Source organism: Cygnus atratus, chromosome 9 (genome assembly GCF_013377495.2).
Source record: "Cygnus atratus isolate AKBS03 ecotype Queensland, Australia chromosome 9, CAtr_DNAZoo_HiC_assembly, whole genome shotgun sequence".
NCBI classification, from domain to species: Eukaryota; Metazoa; Chordata; class Aves; order Anseriformes; family Anatidae; genus Cygnus; species Cygnus atratus.
The window spans coordinates 6,430,669-6,458,224 of NC_066370.1; positions in this window are offsets into that span (position 1 = coordinate 6,430,669).

Genomic DNA, 27,556 nt, shown 5'->3' on the forward strand with positions numbered 1-27,556 from the left:
GCTCAACATTGGTTTGTGTTTTTTTGATCATAGATCTACATTTCAGATGGTTCACACCAGATTAAAGAATCTAGGGAGGGGAGGGTTAATATTGCATTTGAGTAACCATGCTGCCAGTTAGGGATTTTGGAAGAAGCCATAATAAAGAGAGTTCTGGTTTGGCTGTGGTATTGTTTGGATTCACTTCAAGACCCAATATTTTTGGGAAACAGCACGACAAGCTTGTTGGAGACCAAGATTATATGAGCCATCTCAGCTGAAGTTGAGAATAGCACCATGGATTTATCCACTTTGCCTCTGTAGCTATCTTTTGATTGACTTAACTAGCATTCCACTCATCTGGTGTGCATTAATATTTTTCTGTACTTGATGAAACTGAAAACAATGGCTTGGAGAATCTACAATGGCTGCCTAAAGCTTTAATTTTAAGCCTTCTTACCTTAAAACTCGTAACAGGACCCAAAGCCATTTATATAGCTCATTTAAAGTTGACTCAGAGTTTTCTGTGCTACACTGTTACATATATAACCAGAGTTGCACACTTCTCTAGGTTTGCCATGCTTTTGCTGGCCTCTAAGAATTTGTGTTATGATTCCTTGCCCAAATCATGAACTAATATATTTTCTCTTTTCATGTTATACTTACATCCTGACTTCGGGCAGGTGCTGCAGCCAGATGCAAGGGTATGAAGTGAGAAATGCCCACCAGGAGTGTATAAAGAGCACTGTAGCAATGGCCATGCCATACTGCTTACTGCAGCCATCTGTTCCAAGTCTTTAGGAAAACTTCTTGGGCCTCCGACTTCCATCAAAGCAGACACACAGTAGAGCTGGACAAGCACCTCAGCTGATAGTTATATCTAAGCTGTTTGGGGATTTTCTTTTGCTGCTACTGTTTTAGCGTTTGCCTTTTAGCATCTTCGCATTTGTTAATCAAAGAATCATCGTCTGGAAAAGACCTTCAAGATCAAGTCCAACCATCAAACTAACACTGCCAAGTCCCATCACTACACCATGTCCTTAGTACTGTGTAGCTTAGTGCCATGTCCATACGTCTCTTGAATACCTCCAGGGATGGGGACTTCACCACTGTCTTGGGCAGCCCGTTTCAATGCTTGATCACCTTCTACATGAAGAAATTCTTCCTAATGCTCAACTTAAACTTCCCCTGGCTCAGCTTCAGACCCTTTCTTCTCATGGCCCATTACTTTTCACCTGAGAAAAGAGACAGAACAGGGAGCATTATACTGTGATGTTTTGCAAATTGCAACAACAGAGGTATATAAAGTATTCAAAATGTAAGTACACCAAAGATTTACAGAAGAGCTATATAATATTGTTTAATTTTTATACCTTTTCTGATAAATCCTAACACTGGAGATTTTTTGGACATTTTTAGAATTGAGCTAGTTTTCCCAGCATGCTTCAGTTGGTTAATTTGTTTTAATGCAGTAGGAATGTAGTAGGCTTATGTCACTTCCCTGGTAGGTATACTTCTGGCATGCACCATGAGGTTAGCAGTGAGTGCTTACGTTGGAAAAAAGTAAAACCAAAGCAGCCAGATCCAATGCAGCATTTGCAGAATATCAGTGGGAATGACTACGGATATGTGAAGCATTTACAACTCAGCTGAGCTGACACAGGGTGAAACTTTTGTCATTCTAAAAGCACTGCTGCTGTTCAGCCAAACTCAGACCAGGACCTGTTCAGGTTTTCCTCATACTTCCTTTTAACCAACTGAATTTAGAGGGAGAGCTCATTAAAGATGTAAAAAGCTTCTTGTCTGTCTTTATTATGAATGCAACCATGGCACAATTTTTCAGGTGAAACCTAAAATGGAAGAGAAGGAAACGTGCATTTCAAATTAAGTAGCTGTGCACTCAGGATGAAAAAGCCCCAGGAAAGCAGGAGAGATCTTGAAAAGGCAAATTAACCTACCTACCCATCTATTGTGTGCTGGGAAATTATTTTTAGCATGCCTGTGACACTTCTGATGATTACTTTTCTATGTAATCAAAGGTTGTATTTAACAAAATAGAGATCAAATAGGGAGTTCAAAATAAAAGGGAAGATGTCTCTGAAATCATCTTTATCACACTCATATTAATAACCGGGGACAGCACTGCTACAGAGCCTATAGTTACCTTCTGAAGATAGAGCAGAAATAATTACCTATATCAAGTACTTGTTAATATCCATGTAATACATTTTAAAATAGTTTGTGAAGGATCTGGACCCACCAGGTACATGGTAGGCTGCAGAACCATAAAAATGGTATGTAAATGAGGCTACCTGCTTTCACAGGGAGCTACTACTTTTCCAGACAGACACTGTGAGATATCACAGAATCTTATGACTGGAGTCAGTTGCTTTGTGCCCCATGCTTATTGGCCGGTGCAGGATTACCCCCAGAACCTGAAAAATAAGATTTCCAGGGGGACAATTGTTAGACTAGCTAGCAATGTGGAAACCAATTTCTGCATTAAGCTAGCAATCTACTGAAAGCTGTCATAACAACCAAGTGCCATTCAAAGCATCTTCCCACACAAGGTTGCTTGCAAAAGATCAGTTCAGAGAGAAAAAGAAAAAAAAAAAAAGCCCCCATAGGGCAAAACCCTAATAGAAAATTTATGAAATTAATGAAAACTCATTTAAAAATCATGAATTTTTTATCATTCCATATGTCTTGTCCATTTATACCTTTTTTTTATTTTTTATTTTTTATTTTTTTTTTAGTTAACAGCTTACAAATTAAGTACCAAAAAATACTTCAGGGGATTTTGGAGCAAAAGAAAAAATTTAATGCAGTGTTTGTCAGCAATTTTGAATAGAATTTCTCCAGACCCATTTTGCTGAGGGCATTTTCTCTATTGTTGGTCTCTTTCTGATCTTCTGTACTGCCCAAGAAAGTAAAAATCTCTATTTTATTAGCTTCACCAAAGAAATTGAGTGACAGATTTTTTTTTCCTTCACTGACAGATGAGTAAAGAAAGAAATTACGGCAGGGTTATGATTATTTTCTCTTGCTGCGCTGAGATTAGAAAAGTGGAAGTCAGCACCTGGTTGTGGACAGCCATCAATAAAGAAGGTATACAATAAAAATTAAATATAGTATTTCACTCACAATTCAAGCAGCATCTTAGTTTCTTTGCTCACTTCCTCATTAAAAAACTTCTCTTCAAAGAGCCATAATTAAATTATGTTTCTCTGCTTCTCAGGGTGATGTGTACTTCCAAATTTAGCACTTACACAGTAGGAAATAATTATTTTTGAGCTTTTCAGTTTTCTCCATTGATTTGAAGGAGGAAAAAAAATAATGGACCACTTCCCTTCAGGTCTGAAAAGCAGGCAAGATGTATGCATATTCATCAATATACTTGATTGCTGGTCCTGCCAGTATGAACGTCTGTTGCATTTTTCAAAACTGCTACAAACTGGTTAAGTTGTAAGTTCAGTTGAATTTGTTCAAATATTTCTCATGTCTTCATATTTTCTGTAACTTAACTTGCTGTATTGGAAATGATCCAAGAGTGGATTTCATTTTAGAAGTAAATGTAGATATTTAAACTGAATTTTGAAATATTGGAAGTGAAACGTTTTAGAAAACACTACATTATAGTAAATTGCTTCCTTGTGTGTTTAAATTTTTTAATTTTCACAGTGGGCATTTTTTAGAACCGTTAAAAAAATACATTTATCTGTTAAGATACTTTACAAGCCAAGCTTCAGATGAAAGTTTATAATTAGAATCTAATTTTTGAAAAATATTTGGGAAGGAAAATGAATATAATTTGAGCATGCCTCACTGCGAAGCACTAAACGTGCATGTCATTTGTTGCATATGTTGCATATAGCTACCTCTACTGGTCCAAACTGTTGAAACCATATGGCTGAAATGCTGTAGGATGGTAGAGAAAGTACAATTAATAGTTAAGCATTCTAATTTTACTGTTAATATTAAAGATTGAGTCATTCACAAGCTATTCAAAATGTGCTATTATTTTATCCTAATTTTAAATTAATATTTATAACCTGAATGATTCTGCTTACAAGAGAAAAATAGAAGTTAGCTGATTCTGTTACTCTGAAAAATCTACCAGAAGGTTTCACTAGGGGGTATCAGGTATTTTATTAACTATACATTTCAGCAAATCACTTTTCTTAATCTCATTTCCTGAGGACAGGCAGTTGTGCGGCTGAGATCCTGTTGGTGTTATTGGTCCATGATCCAAACATTTCTCTGGTGTGTACTTCCCGGCCTACTGGTTTGTCAGTAGACTGTTCTGTTCCCATGTTTTTGTTGTTTTTGTTTGTTTGGTTGTTTTCCAATTATACCATCTATTTTTCATAACTTTTATTCCTCTCATAAAATTCTATCCCAGAAAAAGTGTTTTTCATGATATGAAGGAACATTATTTTAATAGCTTATTTGTAAATTCTGATTGCACTAATATTTCATGATACAAAGTTTTTTCCAAGTTATACATTTTGATTTTGATAGCTAGTTTTTCTTTTCTTAGTTGTGCAAAAGAGAGATAATGTATTTCAGCTGGGCTTGATTTTACTTTGAATGCTGGGCTTACTACTATGATATATGGAAATCAAGAATATAACAAATGTGTGACAAGTTATATTTCTACCTATGTTAGCACTGCAATATTGCATTGGCATTTGCTTGCTATTTATTCATGACAATAATCCATCTTTTCCTTAGCAGTTGAAGCTGCTACTGTCGATTACAGCTATCAGCCTGATTTGGACTGTTCTAAAATGCATCTGGTCATATTTACTCTTGATTATTTATTTGGCAAGCAATGGAATTTGAAAAAGTATAGGTCAGCAAGGTAGACAAGAGATATACGTGTTGAATTGGAGGGTTCAGATGTTTTTCATGTGAGTCGAAAAATTGCAGTTTGACATATATTAACCTAATTGCTATGCATTATTTTTTTAATGTGCAGTTTACTCCAGCTAGAGTTGAACCACGTTGTGGGAGAAGCACACACATTAGTGTGTAAAATATATAGCCCAAATTCTTAGACTTTATGCCATTTTTTTATAACCCAGTGATGATTACCAAAGAGACTTTACTTTCCATTCAGATAATCTAGGTTACAGGATGTTTGGAAACTCATCTTCGGTTTATACCTGATTGTTCCATCACCGTTGCTTTGTTATTTTCAGATTTGGCTTCATTTGTGATTGTGTTGCATAATGACATCAAGATAATTAAATCACTTTCCATGGCAGGATCTGTTTCAAATTTCCTAGTGAAACATCTCAGCATGAGCCCTCGGGCTGTTGTGTTCTTCCATTCCAGCAGAGTCAAACTCTGTTCTTGGTGCTTCCTCACAAAAAAAAAAAAAAAAAAAAGAGTAAAGGTGGCTGCTAAGCCACTTAATTTTATTCTGTTCTTAATCTAGGAACTAATTAAGAGTATGTAATATCAGAAGAAAAAAAAATACATGTTTTGCATTCTCTTATTTTGTCAGAGGGCTGGACTGGCTGAACTCATTCATCCTTCCTGGTGACTCCCTTGTTGCTGCCATTACAGCACTGTGTGGTGGGATCAGTGTGGGACTTTCTTGCTCTGATTCTTCTCTCTTTACTGAGTTTGAATACTCATTGAACTCCACAGGAATACTGACCATAAGAGGATACAGTAAAAATGATATCTTGATTTCTGGTCCTGCAGAAAAATCCACCGTAAGGTAAGAGGGAAACTTTTCTGACCAGTTTCTCTATAGGGAAGTCTGTGTCTGTATCTTGTGATTAGGGGAAGATGGGGATTGACCATTGCCCTGCAGCACTAATTCCAGAGGGATGGTGTTTGCCTTCCCGCTTCTGTGACCTGGCTTCTTCCAGGTTACTGCGTCTCCATCAACAACCCCAAAATAGTCTCAAGCCTCATCCAGATAAAGGGAGAATCCATACAGCAGAAAAACCAACTAAAGGTTTACTTAAGTTAGCCATGATGGTAATAGCTGTCCAGGCTTCAGTAGTGCGGGTATTCATAGGTGTGCATAGGTCTGTAGTTTGTGCTGGTCTACTGTGATTAAACCTCGTATGGTTTTACAAGTATTCACTGTCAGGTGTCCTTTATCTATAGTGTGGATGAAGGACATTTCAAGCTCTCCTTAGAATCTTGTTCTGATACAATGCAGCCAAGCCCAAAATCATCCTGTGGGATTGAAAGCCTTCAGCCTCCCCACTCCCTAGCCTACCTGCCTTGCAGCTTTAGTCCTGAGAGATCTTTGAACCCACAAAATGTTCTGTGGAAGAACACAGAGCTGAACTATTTTCCATTCACAGCCAGGACACAGGTTCTCTTATCTCAAAGCTAAAGGAATAGCTTTGGCTGCAGGTAAGGTGCCTGGGCTGTATGTCCTATAACGAGTTAGCGAACAGAAAACTTGATCTCCTACTTTCTCCTTTCTAAGTGAAATTACAGGTAGCTAACTGCTGCCTCTATTTTCAGTAATTTATTCTTTTACTTAAACCAGGGAATGAAAATATGAGTTATCTTCCTGACATTTGCATATTCATTAAACATTTCGTTATTTCACAGTGTTTTTAATGATCGTTCACTGACAGCTCTGGATGTGCGTATCGCATAGCAATCTAAATTGGCAGAGCTGCACCATGGCTGACTTCAAAGGCAGCGATCGTTCTTACCCACTGGTAAAATACAGCAGTGTCAGAGAGAGGATGAACTTTTAATAGGCAATTTGCCATTGCAAGCTGTCTTCACTTCGTTTCCAAATTCCTTTAAAATATTTGCATGTTCAGCAGCACCAAACTTATCTCCAGTAGCATACAGGCATAATAGGAACATTTATAGGTCCTGACATTTCATATTCTGATTTGTATTCATGGTTTTGACAGTAAAATTTATTTTGTATTTGTATTCAAAGACAGCATGAACAGGAAATTACCACAAAATAAAATAATAGGAAGAATATAAACTAGTGGATTAACTGTCTTTTTGAAATCTAACTTGAACTCCTCTGCTAAAGTCAACATTTTTGAGAAAATATTCCTATTGAATACACTGAATTATATTATAATTTATTTTATTTTATTTTATTTACAGACATCTGTGGTAGCTGGAAGATTAATCCATTCAAATGACAAAGCATGAATGCTCCCCAATATGGTACTAACAGTAGTGATTTATTGGTTTTGGCAAACTATGCAAAAGACTGCCTTTTCTTGGATGTTAAGTGGAAATACACATTGATTGTGTGCAAGTCAAGATCTGCAAGGTAAGATTTGTGTAATCACAAAGTAGTTGCTAAATCAAAAAGATAGCAAAACTTCATTCACTCAAATGCTCATTGACTAATGTTTATTTTCTCAGTTCAGCTAGATACATGTTTTGTGTAAACGCTAATCACTCACGACAAAATAGTGTATATGATTTGGCAGTAAATTCAAATTTGTTTGGCACCAAACAGGAAACTTGGCACCAAACAAAATTTACCTCATCAAGTTTAGATATGACATGATAAATGAGGTTGGAGCTATGTAGCTGAAAATTAAAAAGCTATTCCTTTAAATTTACTGGGGGTTACATTTTTATCTAGGTTTCAAAATCCCATAAGGATTTACAGCTGTCTTAGAATTTTTTTGTAAGTTATATTCAAGTTAAGATTTCAAAGACTTCCACTTATAAACCTTAAAAAAAGACATCTCTACCTGCTTTGCTGTTAATAGTAGTAATAAAATAGATGTCAGTAGAAGAAACGTGTTAATGTATGCTTTGAAGTCATAAATATAAGACAAGGTTATCGAGATAAATTGTGCATAGTGTTGTTTTTTTTTTTTTTAAGTGGGATTTACTGACTAAGAATACGTATGACCGTGCTGCAAAGCACAGAAAAAATGTAGGAATATGAGTTACTTCCTGATACACTTAAAATGTACAAAGAGTTTGGCTGTCAGAGATTTGTAAAAACAAAACCATTTTATAGAAGGCCTTTTCCTACTTATTTACCATGTTTTTAGTTTCTTTTTATTTCATTAAAATGCTTTATTTGCTTGAAGTAGTTTTTAGTGCTGGGTAAGTATTAGCCTTTTCTAAGAATGATTCATTAACGTTGCAAAATCATCCTTAATGTTACTTTAGGAACACATTTCAGTTTTTCACCTCATGCATAAACTTAATTTTTAGTGATGATTGTGTAAATCAAGACTAATTATCAAGTAACACCATCAGAATTGACTTCATAAGGCTCTCCTAAACATTTAATAACTTGGACAAAACGTGTGTGTTGCTGGGGATGGCCTGGTCTGGCCTCCTAATCTTTCCTATTTACTAAGTAAGTAATGAAGAAGTTGTAGTAGATTTATTATGCAAAAGCAGTAACAAACAGTGGTATAGTTTGTGAGAAGGCTTATCACTACTTTAAAGGTTAAGGTTTGCTACTAACAAAACTTTTCTTAGGTTCAATATAATGTTTATTGTATCTTTAATGTCGCAAAGTTATATTGCGCTAAATGTAAAATTGTATTTATTTGTTTTGATTTTGTGCAGAAACTACAGTGACATATGAGCATTTTCTAGAATTGGGAAATTAAACAGGTTATTACTCTTTCTGAAGAAAAATTGTTATTGTTATTGCAGGACTATTATTTCTATTCATTTTCAGTGAAACAAATTGGTTTTGCAAGATTTTGTTAATCTTCCTTCCCACCCCCAAATCTGTCTCATCTCCTATTAAGCCTAGGTTCATGAAAGACCAAATGCATTTTGCATATGTAGAAAGTATACAGATCTCTTTTTATTATCTAAATTATGTTTTCTTACAGAGAATATAATGCTCAGTTACACTATTCATCACACAAAGCCTTTTTAACTTTTTTTGAGGTGCTTACTATTACTTTTGATTATTACTCTTATGCCAGAGTGCCTAATTATTTGAACAATAGGCAGAATTATGCATATACTTACTCATTTATGATACTTGAAGGCCTCTCTTTCTTAATGTAAGTAGACATGTTTTTTTTAATAATTTATTCTGGTAGAATACACCACATGAATTACCCTCTGAAGGTCCTTCTTCCTTTCCATTGCCTTAGCAGGAAGGCTGGATGAGTGAGTGCTACACCCCCGCAATTTGTACTTACACTGCACGTGGCTCTCACCAGGTGCCTTAGGCAGGCTTGCATAGGTGTATCTACATAGGCATGGACTGCTTGCACTTTTGTAAAAAGTACTTTTTTATAACAGCTGTAATGCAGACTGGGAGTGCTTATTTCTACTAAAAATTAGGAATAATTTATGCAGGTTCATAACAGCATATAAGAAGTATGCAACTACTTACATTAAGTGTGTGTGGCATTTCCATAGTGATGTTTGGGTCTCTTTGCATTTGATGTGCGTATTATGGTGATCTTGATTTTTTATTTTTTTTTCTACATGAACTGACCTTAAGAATTTCCTACAAGATTCTGGCCCCTTCTGTGCTCCTAAATATATCCATTCCAGAGTCTTCCCCCTCTCTGCTGTGTATGAGGAGAAGGGCTTTTTGCGTTCATCTAGCGATGATGACAATTTTTTTCTGGAAAGAACAAAGCAGTAGAAAAGCAGACAGGAATTCTGTTGGTGTTCTGTGATTTTTACAATGTTTTCACTTAAACAATTTCGTACTTGTACAATAGTTTAAAAAAATGAAATAAAGTGGAAAAAAAAGCACTGTTTTATACTCCTAATTTCTAGCTTTTTTTTTTTTTTTTTCATGAGGTTGCAAATTCTACTTTCTTGCTGCTGTCAGTTTCATGAAGATAGTTAGAAAATTCACTAAGGTAAGAAGAATTTGTTTTCCAGACCCAAGCCTGGGACACTGTTGGTTTTTTTTGTTTGTTTGGTTATTTTTTTTTTTAGCTGTTTACTGGTCCTAGAAGTATTTAAAGCAGCAGATCAAAGTGTTTCTAACTGTGACAGGTTGGAAGGCACCAGGTCATAAAACTCTCTTTATTTTGACAACTGTTTTTCTTTTCCTTGTATTCTTTGGTTTGGTTTACAAGTCTTATTATACATAAGGTTTATCATGTAGGCTTATTTTATTGTGTGAGTTTAGCAACTGCTCATTAAGTAACTTAAATTTATGCATTAAACCAGTGTAAAGCACAATATTTTAGCTTTCAGTCAAAATAAAGCATTTGGGTCTAACTTGAACATTCATGAGTTATGAACTTTTAAAATATCAGTGCTACATCCATTTGTCTTAGAGGCTTTTTCATCATTAGGCCTGTAATCCCAGATTTTAGACCAATAAAAATTTGTAATCTCCATAGACAACCTTTATGAGTAGTTTCGGATGCCCGTTCCAGATGCTGTGAAGCAGGTGAGAGGGATCTCCAGGAGATCAGAGCCTGTGTCCAAGAGGAATCAACTCCCGACGAGATGCATCGATCCTGGGGTTTTAGATGGTTTGGCTGAATCACTTTAAATTCCCTCTTAATTAGTCTAATTTAGAGTGGTGTTCCCTGGGTTTATATTAATTTTAAAAGTACAAACGACTTTAAATCCACATGATGGTATACACATAGGGATTTAACAAACTCACCATTTTATGTATTTGCCTAATTAGAAACATTGTAAGTTTGTCTACCTAGACAAGTCTGCGTGCTCTGGTGATGAAAAGGCTGACACCTGTTAAAACTGATAAAGCTTTTAGCAGCTTCCCCAAAGTTCCTGTCTTGAAGCTTGCTTGTTGGCCATCTGTTAAACAGCTGTAACACAGAATTATTTAGGCAATACTAAGTGTAAAGAACATTTGATTTTACTTGGAACAGGGGCAATGTAATTTGGCTCTTGGTGTAAGTATTTCAGTACATACACACACAATGGTTTTGCTTCCTGAGACAAGTACTGCTTGTGTTCAAGGCCCTGTTTTCAAATGTTTTGCTGGGCATGGTTCTTGTTTCTTTCATATTTGTCTTGTAATAATCATGTGAATTTTGTTTTTTGAGTGAAGTTACATTTGATCTTCACTTAACTGAATTCTTAAGAGAATTTCTGCGGTAGGTCCCTTTTCTGTGAGGCAGGCTCTGTTAAGATGTATGCAGATACAACTGCATGTGATACAGTTAAGCATGGTGTATGCCTGTGGCTTTCTCTTCGGAAAGCAGGCGAGCTGGCTTTCTTTGGTTACTGTGAAGTACCCTGGGTATGCTTTGGTGCTGTGATCTCATTAATAAAGTAACAGCAAATACCCACTGTGGTCTTCCCGAGCATACTAGTCCAATGTAAAGAGTCCTTGTTCTCAAACAACGTTAAACCCAGTAAGTTGGTAAGTCTTAATGTCATTTGTAGACCTTTCACTTTCAAGGTTTTGTTTAGTGTGGCCATTGCATTAAGCTGCAGCAAGGAACAAAGATTACAGTAGACTCTTCACAGATTATTCTAGATGCCTGTTCTGGTGCATTTCAGTAGCCTTGTAGTGTTGTATCTCTCTTGACTTTTTTGGCATGCTCTATTATATGCCTCCTACACTCAAAAGTGCAATTTTTTGGTAAGAGTTTTCTATTGTCTATTTATAAAACTGCCCTTTAAAACTCTGCTGAGAAATGGTCTAGTCACAGAGTACTAGTGAATAATCAGCTTTATAGTCTTCAAATGCATTTTAAACATATGTTGGACAAAAGAAGTATGGAACTCATCAGTTACGGCCAAATATGCCCTAGATATTGCCTTTTTGCCCTTGAAGGAAGCTATCTTTTTTTAGTCTTTCAGTTTTGAGACAAAGGATCAAAATCACTTTATTGGACTACAGTTATCATCTATTCTAACAAATGCTGTGAGTTCCTGAAAGACCAATTAACCTTAATATAAACCGTCTGTGCTGTGTTGCATATTGCCCTTTGGAAGCTTTGTTGAAGTTTGCTAATGTTTACAGTGGCTGCTCACAATGATAATTAGATGCTAAAGTGATGATTCCTGGAGAGCCAAGAGGCTATAAAGCATTCTCAAGGGATCAAGGCCCTGCAGAGGGAAAGATGATAACCTGCAATCTGAAGGTGAGGTCAAGTTGTGCTTAACTGATACCCGTCATTTTTCTTTTGTTGGCTGAGAAGAATATCCACTTTAGAAACAGCTGAATACCTCCTGACAAATGGAGAATGCATTTAAAAGGTAGTTAATTCAGTATAGGCTGTCTACTTGTATGTAATTGCTGCTCCTGGAAGAATGAAGGCTGGAAAGATGGGAAAGATTCATTTTCCAATTGTGTACTCATGAGGCTTATTGTTCCTTATCCCTCTGACCTTTCTTACTGTTACTATTTTTTAATTAATAAGTTAATAAGTCAATCCTATGTCTATTCTATTAACAAGGCTTTCTGCTTCTTAACTGGCTTAGTTTGATCAGAGTTTATTGCTTCTGCCATTCATGCAAATGGCACAGATATATTTGTCCTTCCCTTAAGATCTGTTATAACTTCACTTTTTGGTATACGTGTACCCGAACCTTTGCTTAGTTCCCAGGAAACGTGCATGAAAGTTGATGGGCTAAGGAATCTGGCTGTTGTGTTTGCTGGCAGCGAGCCTGACCGTCAGTTCAGAAATACAGGCAGGGGTTTAACGCTGGGGGCAGAGTTTCCTGTGACAGCAAATGCTGTGCAAATTGTGTTTCTTCGAAATTCCACATTATGAAATTACAGCTGTAATGATGTTTACTTCTGCCTGTAAAGTCAACTAACGTGCTATTGACTCTTCCTGAGTAATTTCACAGTTTTCTCTTCCTTTCCCATATCTCACCTAGGCAGCTGAAACAGAGTGGGTGCTTTATCCAGTTGTTTGCTCTGTTGAAAGCAGAGGTGACACCTGCAGAAGAAAATTAGCTGGATGCGCTTTCATCACAGAGAAATACCATCATCTTTTTTTAGTTCCTCTGACATTTTATGCAGGTGGGTGGGTTTTGTTGTGGTGCTGCTGGTGGTGGTTTTTAATAATAAATGAGAATAAGAAGTTAAGTCAAAGACTAAATACCTATATCTGGTTTTAATGTTTTGGTTAATATTCAAGCCTTGGTGCACGTATCTCTACTTAAATGTGTGAAACAAACTGCCTGGGAATTGTCAGGTTTCAGGTGTTTTCCTTCACATGGTGCTGGCTACTTGTGACTACGTGAGCAAGTGAAACTTTTGCCCGCAGCAAACTGTGTGGTCAGTGGATTGCATGTGCACCTTTCAACCTGCAATTTCTTAAAATTGTTTGTTTTATTCTGTTAGTAAAGTTTTTTTTTTGTTTTTGTTTTTTTGGGGGGACAGACATTTAATTAGACATGGATATACCCATCTGTGTCTCCTTTATTTAGATAGAAATGTGTCTCTATGTGCGTGCATGCCCACACAGCCTACATAACATTTATTATACAGAAGCTTTCAAAATCTGTCATCTGTTCTCACAGGGTATGTCTACAAAACGTGTTTCTGTGCAATAGCGCCACTTCCTGAGGCATTCCGATACTATTGTCACTGCTCTTAGAAGTTTGGTTCCTCAGGAATCTGCATGTGCTTGCATTTATGCCCAGTGAGATGCCAGAGTGGCTCTGGTGTCTTTATCCACAAGTGATTGTCAGAGCGTGTGAGTGTGGAGTTAAGCAGGTATAATTTTTGTAGTAATACCATACATCCATTTATGGCAGGGGGACTACCTGCAAAATAAGCTATTTGTGCACCAAGGTATTACAGTAAGTGAAAAAAGCTGCTAAAGTCTTGTCTGTTAAGTGTGAGGGATGCAAGAATTCTGAGTTAATATTCACAGATTAAAACCTGTGAAGATTTTGGAGTTCCAACAAATTACCTGATGGTGCATTTAGACAACTACGAATGTGTCTATTTATAGCAGAAATAGCTGAGCATTCGATTGAAAGGACCTTTCAAAAACATAATATAGAAAAAGTTAATGAAAGTATAACATTCACTTCTGAAAACTGTACCTCATGAAATATTCATAGTTCTACAGATAGGATATAGTTTGAAGACCTTTTTGTTGCAGACTTTGCAGCTTGATGTCTGTTGGTTAACATTGGACTGTAATTATTTGACATAAGCAGATAACATTATATTTTGCCATAGCAAATATGTTTGGCTTTGACTAAAAAGGTTATTTCATAAAGGTGAGGCTGTCCTGCAAGCATCTTGTGGGGTCTCTGCTGGTGGCCTAGGATGAGAGCTGGAAAAATACATTACTGTTTCTTTCTTTTTTTTTTTTTTTAAACAGATATTTTCATCATGTGAAACAGTTGAATGCTTTGGATATACTCAGTATCTCACCCTGGTTTTGGCTCTGTTTCTTACCACCATTTCTTAAAATTATTTTTAATAAGATTAATTTTACTCTTTAAAAATATGCAATTATCTTAATTTTGTCTGGAAAAAGTGCCCAGTTTCAGATGCAAGTGCTACTTTAGACTGGTATTAAATAGAGACATTAGTCTTACCTGATCTCTTTTCTTTGCTTGTCAGCTCAATTACAGGTTGTCAATACCAAAGAATACACTCTTGTCAGTGGGGTGAATAGAGGGACAGGTTAGCACCTGCTTGCTGCAGTTCCTGACCTCTTCCTACTGCTGCACAACACTGTTTGGTTTTGAGGCTGATCTACATCAAAGATTACTTATTCCCACTTCTTTAAAATTAATTCAGTTCAATGTATGCACTTCAGGCACAGTGAGTAAGATGTTTAATCACAGTTTCGTGTATTTTGAGAGTTTGTTTGGTGATGTCATCTTTGTTTTTTCTTCTCATAACATCTAGATTGACAACAAAGTGTACCGAAACAGAAATATTCTAGGAGTGCATTTATTTTGCTTCTCCAAAGGAAGTTCCAGTACAGCTAATTTGTAAATGAATATATTTTAAAATTATTCTATTTAAATCTTGCAAGACAGTCTAAAAGCCAAGTCTTTGTTCAAGGTATTCTTTTGAACAAGAAGGAAAAGTGAAGAGACAGTAATTGCAAGTCATGATTTGTGGTTAACTTTGAAACACTTCCAAAAACACCCTAAAGTGTTCTGGAAATCAGGGGGGCTTGGGGATAAACTACCAAAGTTACTTCTGAAAATGGCACTTAGGAGCCTGGGACATCTGGAATGCAGATTGCTGAATGCGCTTGTATAACCTTCAAAGCGGTTTTGGCACAGAGTTGTGAAACCAGAATTAATTTTATCAACTGTGGGCTCTAAAATCATTTGTACGTTCCTGGAAAAAAAAAAAAAAAGTATAAAATGAGCAACGTAAACTCTGTTGTCTTTGCATGTCTTTGCTTCAGAGCTGTCTAGGGTTGGACCATGGATGCCTTTAAAGTCACCAGTGTTCAGTGGCTTTGGGGGGTTTTGTAGCAGAAGGAAAAGAGAAAGGAGTTTATATAATTATTACTTTTTTGGTCATGTTCTCTTGTTCCTCACGAAGCTTCCTTATCTTTGTCTTCCGATAAGCATCTTAAACTGAACATTCCTAATGAGCTGACATAACCTCATACGATAGGCGTTGCGATGGCTGCTGGTGAGCCTGGTTCCGTTAAGTAGTCTGAAAGAGATAAGTAATCTTGTCTGCGGACTGTGGTGAGACTGTTGTGGGAGTTCATCTTGAGTTCATGCAGTTCGTTCAGTTAAGTTCATTCAGCAAAAGTAAGGGAATCAAATACATAATAATTCTGAGCTGTTTGTGGCCCAGAGCTGAAAAAAGACATCATTATTCATTTTTAAAATAAATATCAAACGTATTATTTTATCAGAAAAACAGTAATGTCCTTAGGAAAACCAAAGGGTGTTTATTGGAGATGAGTGAGTCAGTGAAATTAAAGCTAGCTCCATTTCAGGTTGTTCATCTAGCAAATTTTTAGTAAACGTTTATGCTCCACGGTGGAAAAGAAGAGCAGTGCATATGGCGAGTTCCTGTTTTCTTGAGATGCATTTTAAAAATAAAGGTTATTTTCACAGAACTATAAGGTTTTATAGTCCATATATTCAATCATTTACTTTTAATGAAACAGATGTGCTGTTAATGCTTTGCTGTGAATGTGGTGGTATTAAGACAGCAGTAACTGCGGTGAGTTCTTACATGTGTGTATTAGGGCAGAAAATGAATGTGTTCATAGAGCATGCTGTATTAGTTCCTTTTTCTTGGCTACCTGCCTCAGACTACTTTCATCTTTAAAAGTTTTGTTCAACCATCTTTTCCCAAAATTATGTTCAGTATGCTGCTGGTTCTTTGTTACTGTATCATTCTTGTTCATTTGTTATCTAGTGACTTTGAAGAATAGCGGGTGAGGGGACTTTGCTCAGAGTATTAAAAACCAAGTGCTGATTTTGGTCTTTCCTTTTCTAGGGTGTATATGATAGCTTCTATGGGGTCTGGCCTGTTTCTTTCTTGTGGGTCTTTTTAGTCAGTTTTAAAAATTGTATTGGGAGTTTGGGGTTAACCCAAGTACATGGGAGAGGACTTGAGGATGGGTATTTGCAGTTGGGTGTGGAAAGACTATATACAATGGAAAGACTTTATACAATGGCCCCAAATATTACAGGCTTTATAAAGTTATGCATTTATTAACAGAAGCATTATAGAAGTTACTGTTTTGTTTTATAGACTCTTTCATCGATTCTCCTGTATTTCCTTCTATTCCCTTTGAAAAAATAAAAAAAATCTGTTACTACATTGGCATCTTTTTTCACTTTGCTTACTATATATGCATTTATTATACCAAAGCAAGAAAAATCCCTGTGGTAGATAAACAGTGGCATAACATAAATGTGGTAGAAGAAAAGCAATTCAGTTTTCAAATATGTCCTCAGCCATTAGTATTCTAGTGCTTGCCTGACATTGCAAGACTTTCTGTGGTGAAAATACTGTTCTTTCACTTTAAAATTATTTTCCCCTCAAGTTCAGCATAAATATGGGCTGTTATTTGATTTAATCTTCTCATTTGTGAATTTATTTTCTCTTCTTAATAATGAATTGTTTCCTGAAAAATCATTAGGCTAACTTAGTTCCATCAAAATTTAAATAAGCCATGCTAAAATATGACTCTTTATCACTTCCAAACTGTCACTTCCATTTATGAAGGAAATCAAGATATCTTTATGATTCTCACCAAGGAGGTAAAGATATTGAGCTGTACTTGTCTGCTAGCTGAAGCTCTCAGCTATATTTGTGTGAAAATCATTGCGATTGTCCCATAAAAATTCCCAGTATTTCCAGTAAAATCGATGCATCCAAGACATCCACTACACACATCATTAAGACATGAAATATCCATCCTCTCTTCCTTTTTCTCATTTTGTTGACTTTATTTAATGTGGTCATGAAAACACAAGGTGGGTTGCAAAAATGATTGTAAATAATTATGTAAGTAGCTCAAAATCAGTTTCGTCCACAGCAGTAATAAAGTGCTGTCAACCCACTGGGCTGACAACTATTTGATCCTGATTTTAGATATCAGACAATTTTCCCTCTTATTTCGAGGGCTTGGAATTGTATCTGCAATTATTTGCAGGTGCAAACAGCATTTATCCAGGAAATTGTTGGGGTTTTCTTGCAGCTGCACTTTGATATATAGGCCTTATCTCAACCCTGCTGAAATCAATAGGACCTTTTTCAGTTGACTTCAGTAGGTATTGGATTGGACCCATAATTTACACTTGCAAATAGTTGTGGGCACAAAATTACACCTGCAGAAATGGAGGCAATTCCTCAAGTCCAGGCCAATGTGTGCTTGTGAGGTTTTTCAGAAGATAATTGCCTGTGTTTTTTCCCTTATCCTCTGGGGCTATCAGCAACACAGCAATTTCTGGGCATCGTCTGATCGCAGTGACATGATATGTGGCTGCCTTCTCGACAAGGAAGCTTTCTCTGGTCTTAAGTGGGGTTCTGCTCCATTGTTCCTGTACAATGAGTCACAAAGTCCTGCACCAAGGAGAAACTGCTATTTTATGATAGAAGTGTGCATTGCTCAGGGCTTGCTTGGGTTTTCTCTTTGCATATTTACCAGTCCACAAAGCATTTGATTCTCTGTAGCAAACAGCAATATGATTAGCTCAGGTGTGATCAAAGTTTTAAGACAAAACTGGCTCCTACATGGAAGAGCAACAAAAGGTGTAACTGTGTTGGTGGGTGGTGGGCTTAGCCAGCAGATACCAAATATCTGCAAAAACAAAAACAAAGCCTCAATGTAGTGATTTACACCTTTGTCAGAGTGAAAATCCAGCCTGTTTCCAATACATTATTTACCTCAGCTGAACTGGAAACTGACAACTTGAAGGCGTCCTCTGGACAGTGTCTGAAGTATGTCTTTATTCTCAAGTAGGACTTATTTAGATAGGCCTACCGGTTTGGAAACTTGGGAATTTATAGACGACCTTTAAACAAAGACCACGGTGTCAGTGCAAGAGAAGAATGATTTGACTTCTCTTACGTGCTGGAGTGGAAGTAATCGTAGTTAGACAAGCTGCAGCTTCCCTGTATGACACTAGTGGGCCTGAAGCTGGAAGGAGGCTTTCTGACTGTAGTGGTAGGACCAATCCTTTTCAGGGTACTGCATCCTCTTTTGTAATGTTATAGTTCAAGAGAAATTCATAGGGAAATGTTCATCCTCTAAGGTGGGCTATGAATGACATACTAAAAAATAATCATCTTCTAAGTCAGGGGAAAGAAGTTAAAATATCCTTAAAGGATAAACGTCTGAAGTTGTCTTTGTGCTGTCTGCCTGTATTAATTTAGGCAGGTAAGAAAAGCAGCGCTACCTACTTTCCTGTGTAGAGAATAGATAGCTTTGTCAGTGTTACAGCTTTCTGAAGATTTCTTTTCTCTGAAAATGCTCAGTGTTCGTGAGCATTTAACTGGAACAATTTTCATCACACTTGGTGTCTATCAGCTGCTCTGTAATTATTACTGGCTAGCCTCAAGATAAGGTCCCTTCGTACCTTGGTTGATGCATCTCAAATTCTGCTTTGCTGTGGACTTTGTGCATTTTTGTGTTGCCCTTTGCTTGTTCACAGCTGTGAAAAACGTAACCTTGGAATTAGTCCAGAGATTGTTCACATTATGACATAATGTGGCTTTCACCCTGAGCATGTTGGTGATGACGTTAATACCTACAGAACATTTGATCTGTGACTTCTCCTGTCTCAGCTTTCAAAGGATCAATTATAATTTCACCTACCTTCAGTTGTGGTAATAAATAAAAATGATATATTCATCACTAATTACAATTTGTCTGGAAATGTCACTCTTCAAAGTAAACTAGGTAGCAATACCAGTCTATTTAAATGTTATTAATATGTGAGGCATAAATTAAAGATGGCTTCTTCCCTAACTAACACCCAAAAGAAGGAAACCAGAGCAGCCCTGTTGGATTGGCCCATGACATCCAGCTCTAACTCTGTCAGAGAAGTTAATTGAGTTTGCCAAAGCAAATGAATTGTTTCCTGCACTGTTTACTTGTTTGGTAGAGGTTGATCTGATGCAGAGAGCATTTTTTTTTTTTTTAATCTAATGAGGAGTCAGACCTGATAAAGAAGCAATATTTCAAACAAAAATACTCTGTTAGTTTTGCCTTCAGAGCACAACAAAATACTGACTTAAAGGCATTTCCAACAGGTAACTTTACTGTTCCCACCACTGTTATCTCCCCCTGGTTTGGAAAAAGATGCTCACCTGAGAGAGGAGAACTCTGTGAGACTACTTAGTAGTTCAAGAAAACTGAGCAGAGCCGATTTATACTGTCTCCTCTTCTATATGCCACTGCTAGGAATAATTCTGGGAATCCATTCATGGATGAAAACAGTATATCTTCAAATTCCCAAACAATTTCGGAAGCCCCTCGTGGTGCTTACAGGAATGGAGAAGACAATCCTTGGCTGCCTTTGGAAGGGAGCAGAAGAGTTTAGGGAAACTCCTGAACTGTCTCCGAGCTCTCCTTGCAGCTTGCCCTTTGCTGCAGAGAAGTGTGGCCTCAAACACAAACTGCAGCAGTTTGTGGAAGGAGCCTGCACTCAGCATTTAAGCGTGCTTCCCTCCCTGTTCCTTGTTTCGAATGGGAAACTAATCAGCGCAACTTTTTTTCTGTTTCTGACTGTGCACAGTTAAGCTTGTCTGTAGAGGGTACGTCTGGCAGGTTGGCTTCCTGGGGCAGAACTAATCCAATAGTTTACGAGTTCAGCAGATGTTTCTGCTTTTTAGGCCAGGTGTAATCTTGTGAACCATTTTTTTCCTTCTTCCCTGGAGTAAATGTTATCTGGACTGATGGCCAAAAATTTAATTACCTTTTTTGTTTCCCTTCTAGATGTGTGCAGTGTCACCTTACATCAGACTTCCTCTCTTTTAGGAAGCATATGATGCTTGTGCTCATAATTCCGGCAGAAAATAACCACTGCTTGCTTAACCTTTACATGTTCAGAGATGCATGAAGGTATTTGGGATATCTGGAACAGCTGAACTGGTGATTTTTGGTGATAGAAGAAGATATGGGTTATATATCCTAATGAAAATGCATTTTTGTTGTATTCGTATTATTTTCTGTGTGCTTCACCAAGACCTTAATTCATTTTTTTTTTTTTTTTTTAAATCCTGGCTTTACTCGCAAGTCAGTGTAAAACTCAGGCCACAAGCGGGCTAGGTAAGTGAAACATCGGGGCTACAGAGACTGAAGAAATACTTTGAGACTTGTGATATTGTTCTTTCTGTAGGTCTGTGTTCCCCTCAGAACCATTTGCTCGTACCCTTCAGGGCAACGTGGCTGCATTGCTACTGAATGACTGTACAAGTAGTCTGACCAGAAAAAAAGAGTGATGATAACAACAAAAATATTGAACTTTAGGGAGGCAGGAATGGTACCTTGGGGACCATTGTTAGGTGTGGATTTATGAACTGTCTTGTGACTTACCTGGAAGGAGAAAATGGATTGCTAGTAAAGCTTATAAAAGATATTAAACTGAAAACAACTATGCACCATGCAGAGGTTGGCATACGGACAAATGATAATAAAGTTCCACAAAACGCACCAAACATGAACATGGTGCTGTGGGGGCTAGAAATCCTCAGTTAATCTCCCTCCCTCCACTACACCTTAGTTAGTTATAAAAAATAAATATTATAAACCAATATCTGTCAGCTTTGCTGGCAGAAACAAACAACCAGTAACATGAAGAACTGTTTAATTTCCTAAATACTGAATGTGAACTCTTTGCTACAGGGCTTTTCTTTCAGAGTTGTAGTGGTTGAGGGAAGGATTTTTCGACCCTGACTATCATGACTGTGCGTGCAGAAGCATTGGATGTAGTGGTAATTGCTCCAGCCAAAGTCGGTCTTTTGCCAATACTGCTTATTTTGTTAGAGAGAGGTAGTACATGCACTCTGCTGGCAATGGTGTTGCCAATAAGAAATATTTCTTTGGCAGAATTAAACAAACAAACAAACAAAAATAAAACAGTACTGTCATACTGGCAAAACGATTCTTGCACAAGCCTGGCCTTTGTTGGATTAGGAAATTAATTTTGGGTAATTTGAATCACTGCTATTTGTAACTAATTTTACATAACTAACTACTGTCTAAATTAAAATCTTAGTTGTTCAGGGCGCTGAAGAGAGATGCTTTCAGAAGCTGGTTCAGCATTTGGTTGCTCTAGATCCCTCTCTGTTTGTAATTGATGTTCAGCCATGTTAGTTAGGTGCTTCAAGACAGGCCGTGTGACAGAGCATGTCTGTATTTTAAGCTGAAGATGTGCCTATGGTTCATTTTAGTTTGCAGCTGTGCTCTCCTAACCAGCTGCTGTAATGTGAGGCAGTTGGTGCCTGTCAGCTGATGGAGGGCTGCAGCTGCCTGTTTGGGTTAATAACGGAGGACCAGGCAAAACCATACAGTTGTGGGATGATGCTCTAACACCCTGTAGAGTTTATTCTTATTGACAAGCCTAGTGTCCATATTTCTAACATTTTTAACCATCATGAATCCTAGCCAATATGTTTTCTAAATGAGAACAATTTTGAAGGTGGTAGTTGTTACTATGGGTCCTCAGCGTTCACAGCAGTGTGGCTTCAGGGTGTTTTATATGCAAGAAAATTCATTGCCTGTGCCTGTGTAAATTTGCAGGATGTGCGGCATTTTAAAATGTCAGTAAGTTAAGTGGGGTCTGTAAACATTTCTAAGCAGATTTTGATTCCTTGGCTAAGTATATACTTACTGTTTGAATGTTCTGAATGGAAACATGCATGTGTTTTTATTACATCAGGACTTGATTAATTGCAGCCAGTTGACCACTAAATTACAAGTACCAAGATTCCTGAACACCAAAGAGTTTCTAGGAGAGAGAATTCAGAATACTGCGGGGATTAAGTGTTGCATTTTCTGATTAAGATTGCTATGATACAGATGCTAATGCTGCTGCGGATTGAAACAAAATGGAAATAATGCTTGTAGAAAATTCTCTGAAAGTCACAATTGCCTTGCTCGTTGTTTTCATGGCTGTATGTATCCATCTTAAAGGACACTTGAAATCTCTGTAGCTGACAACAAAAAATAGGAGCTGGAATAAATCACTGCTTAGTCAGTACCTTCATTTCTTTAGAAGCAGGAGTCTTTAAGTTATGGCATGCTAACAAAGTACATAAGGTCCTCTTTTCATGAGGCCCGACATTGTTTTTCAAAAAGCATTCCAGCTTCAGTGAGCATTAGCAGCACCTTTGAGCAACTCAGCCCATTGTTGTAGCTCCACAAGGGAGCCTGGCGCTCCGTAACTATTCACCACTCTCTTTGTTATTGGATTCTGGGCTGTACCTCAGCTGCTACATTCATGAAGAGTAAACATCCAAGTATGGGTTTTATCTCACTGATAGGTGCCAAGTGTTATAAAAAGCTTGTCAGAAAAGTAATAGCTTTAAGTTGACATTTGTTTGAAAGGGAATGAAGATTATGTGGGTGTGTAATCGAGAAAACGTTGCATCATTCCTGAGCAAGAGTCAAAAGAGGAGGAAATAGCCTCAGGTGTAGTGGCTCCCATTAAAATCTTTATGTTCTGCATTATCTGATAATTAATGGTTCTGTGTGACTCCCCGTACCAAGTATAATTTAGTAATAATAATTAGGTTAGGAGTAAAATCGTTCAGTTTCAATGGCAGCACTATAAAATGAGTCAGTGATCAGGTTAATGTGTGATACTAGTAAACTGTCAGGTGCTAAAATGAACACCATAGCTCTCTTGGTGAGGGGAGTCTTAACCTTTCCGTGATATACAAATGGTGTACAACTTTGTGTAATTTTTACATACGCATGAATCTCAATATAATTTCGGCATCTATGGCCTTGGGAAGTGTAAGGGTTAGCAGCTGGTGCTGTTATCCTGTGGTGCCTCAAATGCAGAATACAGGGCATGACATGTTCATCTCGAAATGCAAGGATTTGATCAAGCCCACCAAAATCATGCCAATATTGAAAATCAGGCTGTAAAGAAGCTACCCTGCTGATGTGTCACTCGTCATGCACTGGGACAGGGTTCTCCACCAGCAACAAACTTCTTGTTGGTTTCCTGGAGTAGCAGTGGCTTAAGATGCACTTTAATAGCAAAATAATTTAAAGTCATGCATGTATGTAGTTGTGCTTTTTTGTCTGCCTTGCTTCAGATGTTCCCAATATAACAATCAATTTTAAGTTTAGTAGAGGTAACAGCTAATGTCTTAAATGCTTTTCTTCCATGAATAACAACATTGTCACTATGTGAATAACTATATTGCTTTGATGTCTAATATATTTGTATCTTATAATGAATTCACTTTGGAATAAGAAAACCAATTTTAGAAAACAATAGTTTTACTTTATCTGACTTTTTTCAAAGGAGCTTAATTTCACAGTAATTCAATTTTGTAACCACGCTTATTCATTTTTAATGTTATTAGAGTAAATCTTACTAAAATAATTGGATAACTTTAAGTATTGCTAATGATTTTGACTACTTTATTTTAGAAATTTCTCATTTGTCAGTGTTTCAGATTAGTATGTTAATATTTTCCTGTTTTGTGTCTTCATTTTTTCTGTTCAGTTTTTGGTCTTTCACTAGGCATTAGATCTAAAAAGTGTTTACTATATCCAGCTGGGTTTTGCCTACCTACCATATAGTCATCTTAGTTATTCTTACTGGGTTTTGTAGTGGTGTGGCTAGGCAGAGGTCCGATGGTCAAACTGGCACCGCTGGCAGGAAGATAGGCTCGAAGGCAAGAGCCCAGAACTCTTGGTAGGCACTGTAGCACCAGCAGGGCAGAAGGCTGACTTGTTCACTGCTAATAGTACTAGGATCTTGAACCCTGCGGCCTGGAAACCCTTAAAGCAAACTACTTGTGACTTTTCAGTCTCCTGTTATGTTCTTGTGTGTTTATCTGCATGTGCTAAACTTTTAGGTGAAGCTTATGCTGAGTTAGGTAAGGCACTTTAATGATGTTGAATAATGTCAAAGAGGTATCATAGGATTTTTGTGTGTGTGTGTGGAGAAAAAAAAAACACTGAAAGATTTAATAACTAACATTTACAAATGGTAATTTATGTGTCTTATTTGTATTGCAGCATGTTGCTGTAAAACTGTCCTGGTTTCAGGTAGGACAGAGTTAATTTTCCTCCTAGTAGCTGGCAGGGTGCTATGTTTTGGATTAGGATGAGAAGAGCGCTGATAACATGCTGATGTTTTAATTGTTGTAGAGCAATGCTTACACCAAGCCAAGGACTTTTCAGCTTCTCGCTCTGTCCTGCTAGCGAGCAGGCTGGGGGTGCAGCAGGAGCTGGGAGGGGACAGACCCAGGACAGATGACCCAAACTGGCCAAAGGGGTATTCCATACCATCTGACGTCATGCTGAACAATATATAGGGGTGGCTAGCCGGGGTGGGGGGGCCGGCTGCTCGGGGATAGGCTGGGCATCGGTCAACGGGTGGTGAGCAATTGCATTGTGCATCACTTATTTTGTACACATTATTACTATTAATACTATTATTATTATTATTATTATTATTGTTATTATTTTCCCTGTCTTAATAAACTGTCTTTATCTCAACTCACAGGCTTCACTTTCCCGTTTCTCTCCCCCATCCCGGAGAGGGAGGGGGGAGGGTGAGCGAACGGCTGTGTGGTGTTTGGCTGCCAGCCGGGCTAAACCACAACAAGAACATAGCAGGCCTTTACTGGGAGGAAGAAATTTGCATTCTCCTGAGGATGGAGACAAGTCTACTCTCTTCTGTGATGGAGAACTAACTGCCACCAGCAGGTGGGAGAGCAAATTAAAGCTAACGTAATGAATAAAGTTTGGGACCTATTTTGCTCTAGTTTCTTTTTACTTTGCTTGTTTGTTTGTGTGTGTGTTTCTTGTTGTTGTTTGTTTATTTTGATGTAATGGCAAAAATAGGCCAGACTGGGAATGGTTGGTACTGGTCATTGATAGAGAAAAAGTTTTGGTTGCTGTACGTAGTTTTTCTTCATTCTCTTACCCCTTGACAACTGTATTACTAAATACTTCTTACAATACCATGAATTCAATTGGCAGACTTTGGCAAATCTTCTTGGCTTGGCTTTTCACCAGAAGAAAGACTACTGTCATCTGGCAATTGTGTGGTTTTTCTTGTGTTTGTTTTCCCCTCTGTGTCTGTCATTTTCAATCAAATGTTAATCGTAAATATACATCATATTATACAACTTTGTTCTTCTTGGAGTGTCAAGACAGAAATACATTAGAAACCTCAGTCTTTCAAAAAGATCAGCAATGGTGAACTTATTTGCAGGGTTCTGGCATCACAGACCTGAAATTGTATGTTGTCACACAGGATAAAATAATAGTTTTGTTTTCTTGTTTCTTCTATAACTTTAGAGGAGAATTTAGAGAACAATTCCTTCCCTCACTGCCCCCATATTTCTGTAAATCTGAAAAAGTGCATTTTATAAAAACAAAGTTAAAACTGACTTCAGGTAGTCCATGTTTTGCTGCATATTTTATGGAATATAGAATTTGAGAATGATCATTGATCTCTTCTCTTTAGAGAAGAGGAATTTTAACATGGAAGAGAAACTAAACCTAAATGGTGTGTGTTTTAATTAAGCTGAAGCATTGGTATTTGATTTACTTCAATAAAGTATGATATAAAGACAGTTTTCAGTGTGATCTCTGAAACATTTTACAAAAAAAAAAAAAAGTAGATTGTGAAAAAAGAATATGTGTGTGTGGAGTTTCAAGAGAGCGTAGGTGCTTAGTTTACATGGTTAGAATAAGTTCTAGACTCTACTTTTTCTACAAATGGCAAAAGTTGAAGTGCTGTCTTGCTGAGTTTCAGCATGCAGCCCAGTTAAACAGTATTCAGGTTGTAGTTCAGGCCCACGATATGTGTTTCCAATGGTTTATTTCTCTGAGAAGTTGGTATTTCCTTAAGAGAAACAACTAGGTTGTGAATAAAAGGGATAGTGTCTTCACAACTGTGGAATTCAGCACTGGAGAAATGGGGCTTTGTACAGAGAGCACTTCGTTTTTGTGAAGAGCTTTTTTTTACCATTGGCTCTCTTCTTTACCTGTAGCATATTAGACCCATGTCCACACTGACTTCAGTGTTTATTAACACTGTAATTAGTAATTAAATATCACTGTTAGTCTCTTAAATCCAGTTTGGGCTGGTTTACAAGGAGCATGGCTCCTTTGTCTGACATCTGGATACTTATTGTATCTGAGTTCTGAGTTGGTCATGTAAGTTGAGATCTTGGTTGGATCTGATTTTTTGATGGATACATACATACAAATGGATTGGAGATCTGTGGCTTGAGTTTTTTGCAAAGTTTATTTGCTTTGCGTTGGTGGTTGTTTTTGTGGGTTTTGTCCTTTTTCAGGTGTGGAGTAAAGACAGGGAAAGCAGTGGCAGGCAAACAGCAAAGGAAGTGGTACAGGAGTGTGAAACATGCATCCTGAGGTGTTCATAGCTATTATGGGGTTCAGCAGCCCGTAGATGAGTAAGCACTTCTGCTACCTACACACAGAGTAATTACACTACTGTTTATGATGGATAGTTCAATTTCTGCCAGTGTTTCCATTATTAATTCCTGGGTTTGGGGGTTTTATAATACAGGCAGAGTCTGTATTTGGGTAATTTTATTAAGGCAGTTTGAAACAAGCTCTTTGGCTATGCAATCATGGAAAGAATATTAAATAAAAAGAAAACTGAAGCCAGGGAGCCTAATTAATGACTGATAGGTGATTTTAAGCTTTATAATTTTTGCCACTTACTACATGTAAAGTCAACAATTTCTCCACAGCAGTAGCTTCAAACCCAAGTGTTAACCTTGCAAGGTTAGCCTGAAAATCACAAGATCTTTTTTTTTTTTTTTATCCTTGCATTTACTAAACTCATGTTTTGCTGTAGGTTGTTTGCAGATTTTTTTTTAACCACCACGAGAGTTCAGTATGCATCTTTTCTTATCAGTGGATACTGATAGGTAGGTTATGTATCATGAAGTGTAAATAGCACTAGCTGCTTATTACTGGCACTTGAGTTCAAAATTGGCTGCATATAGATATCTAATAGTCATAGAAAGGGAAAT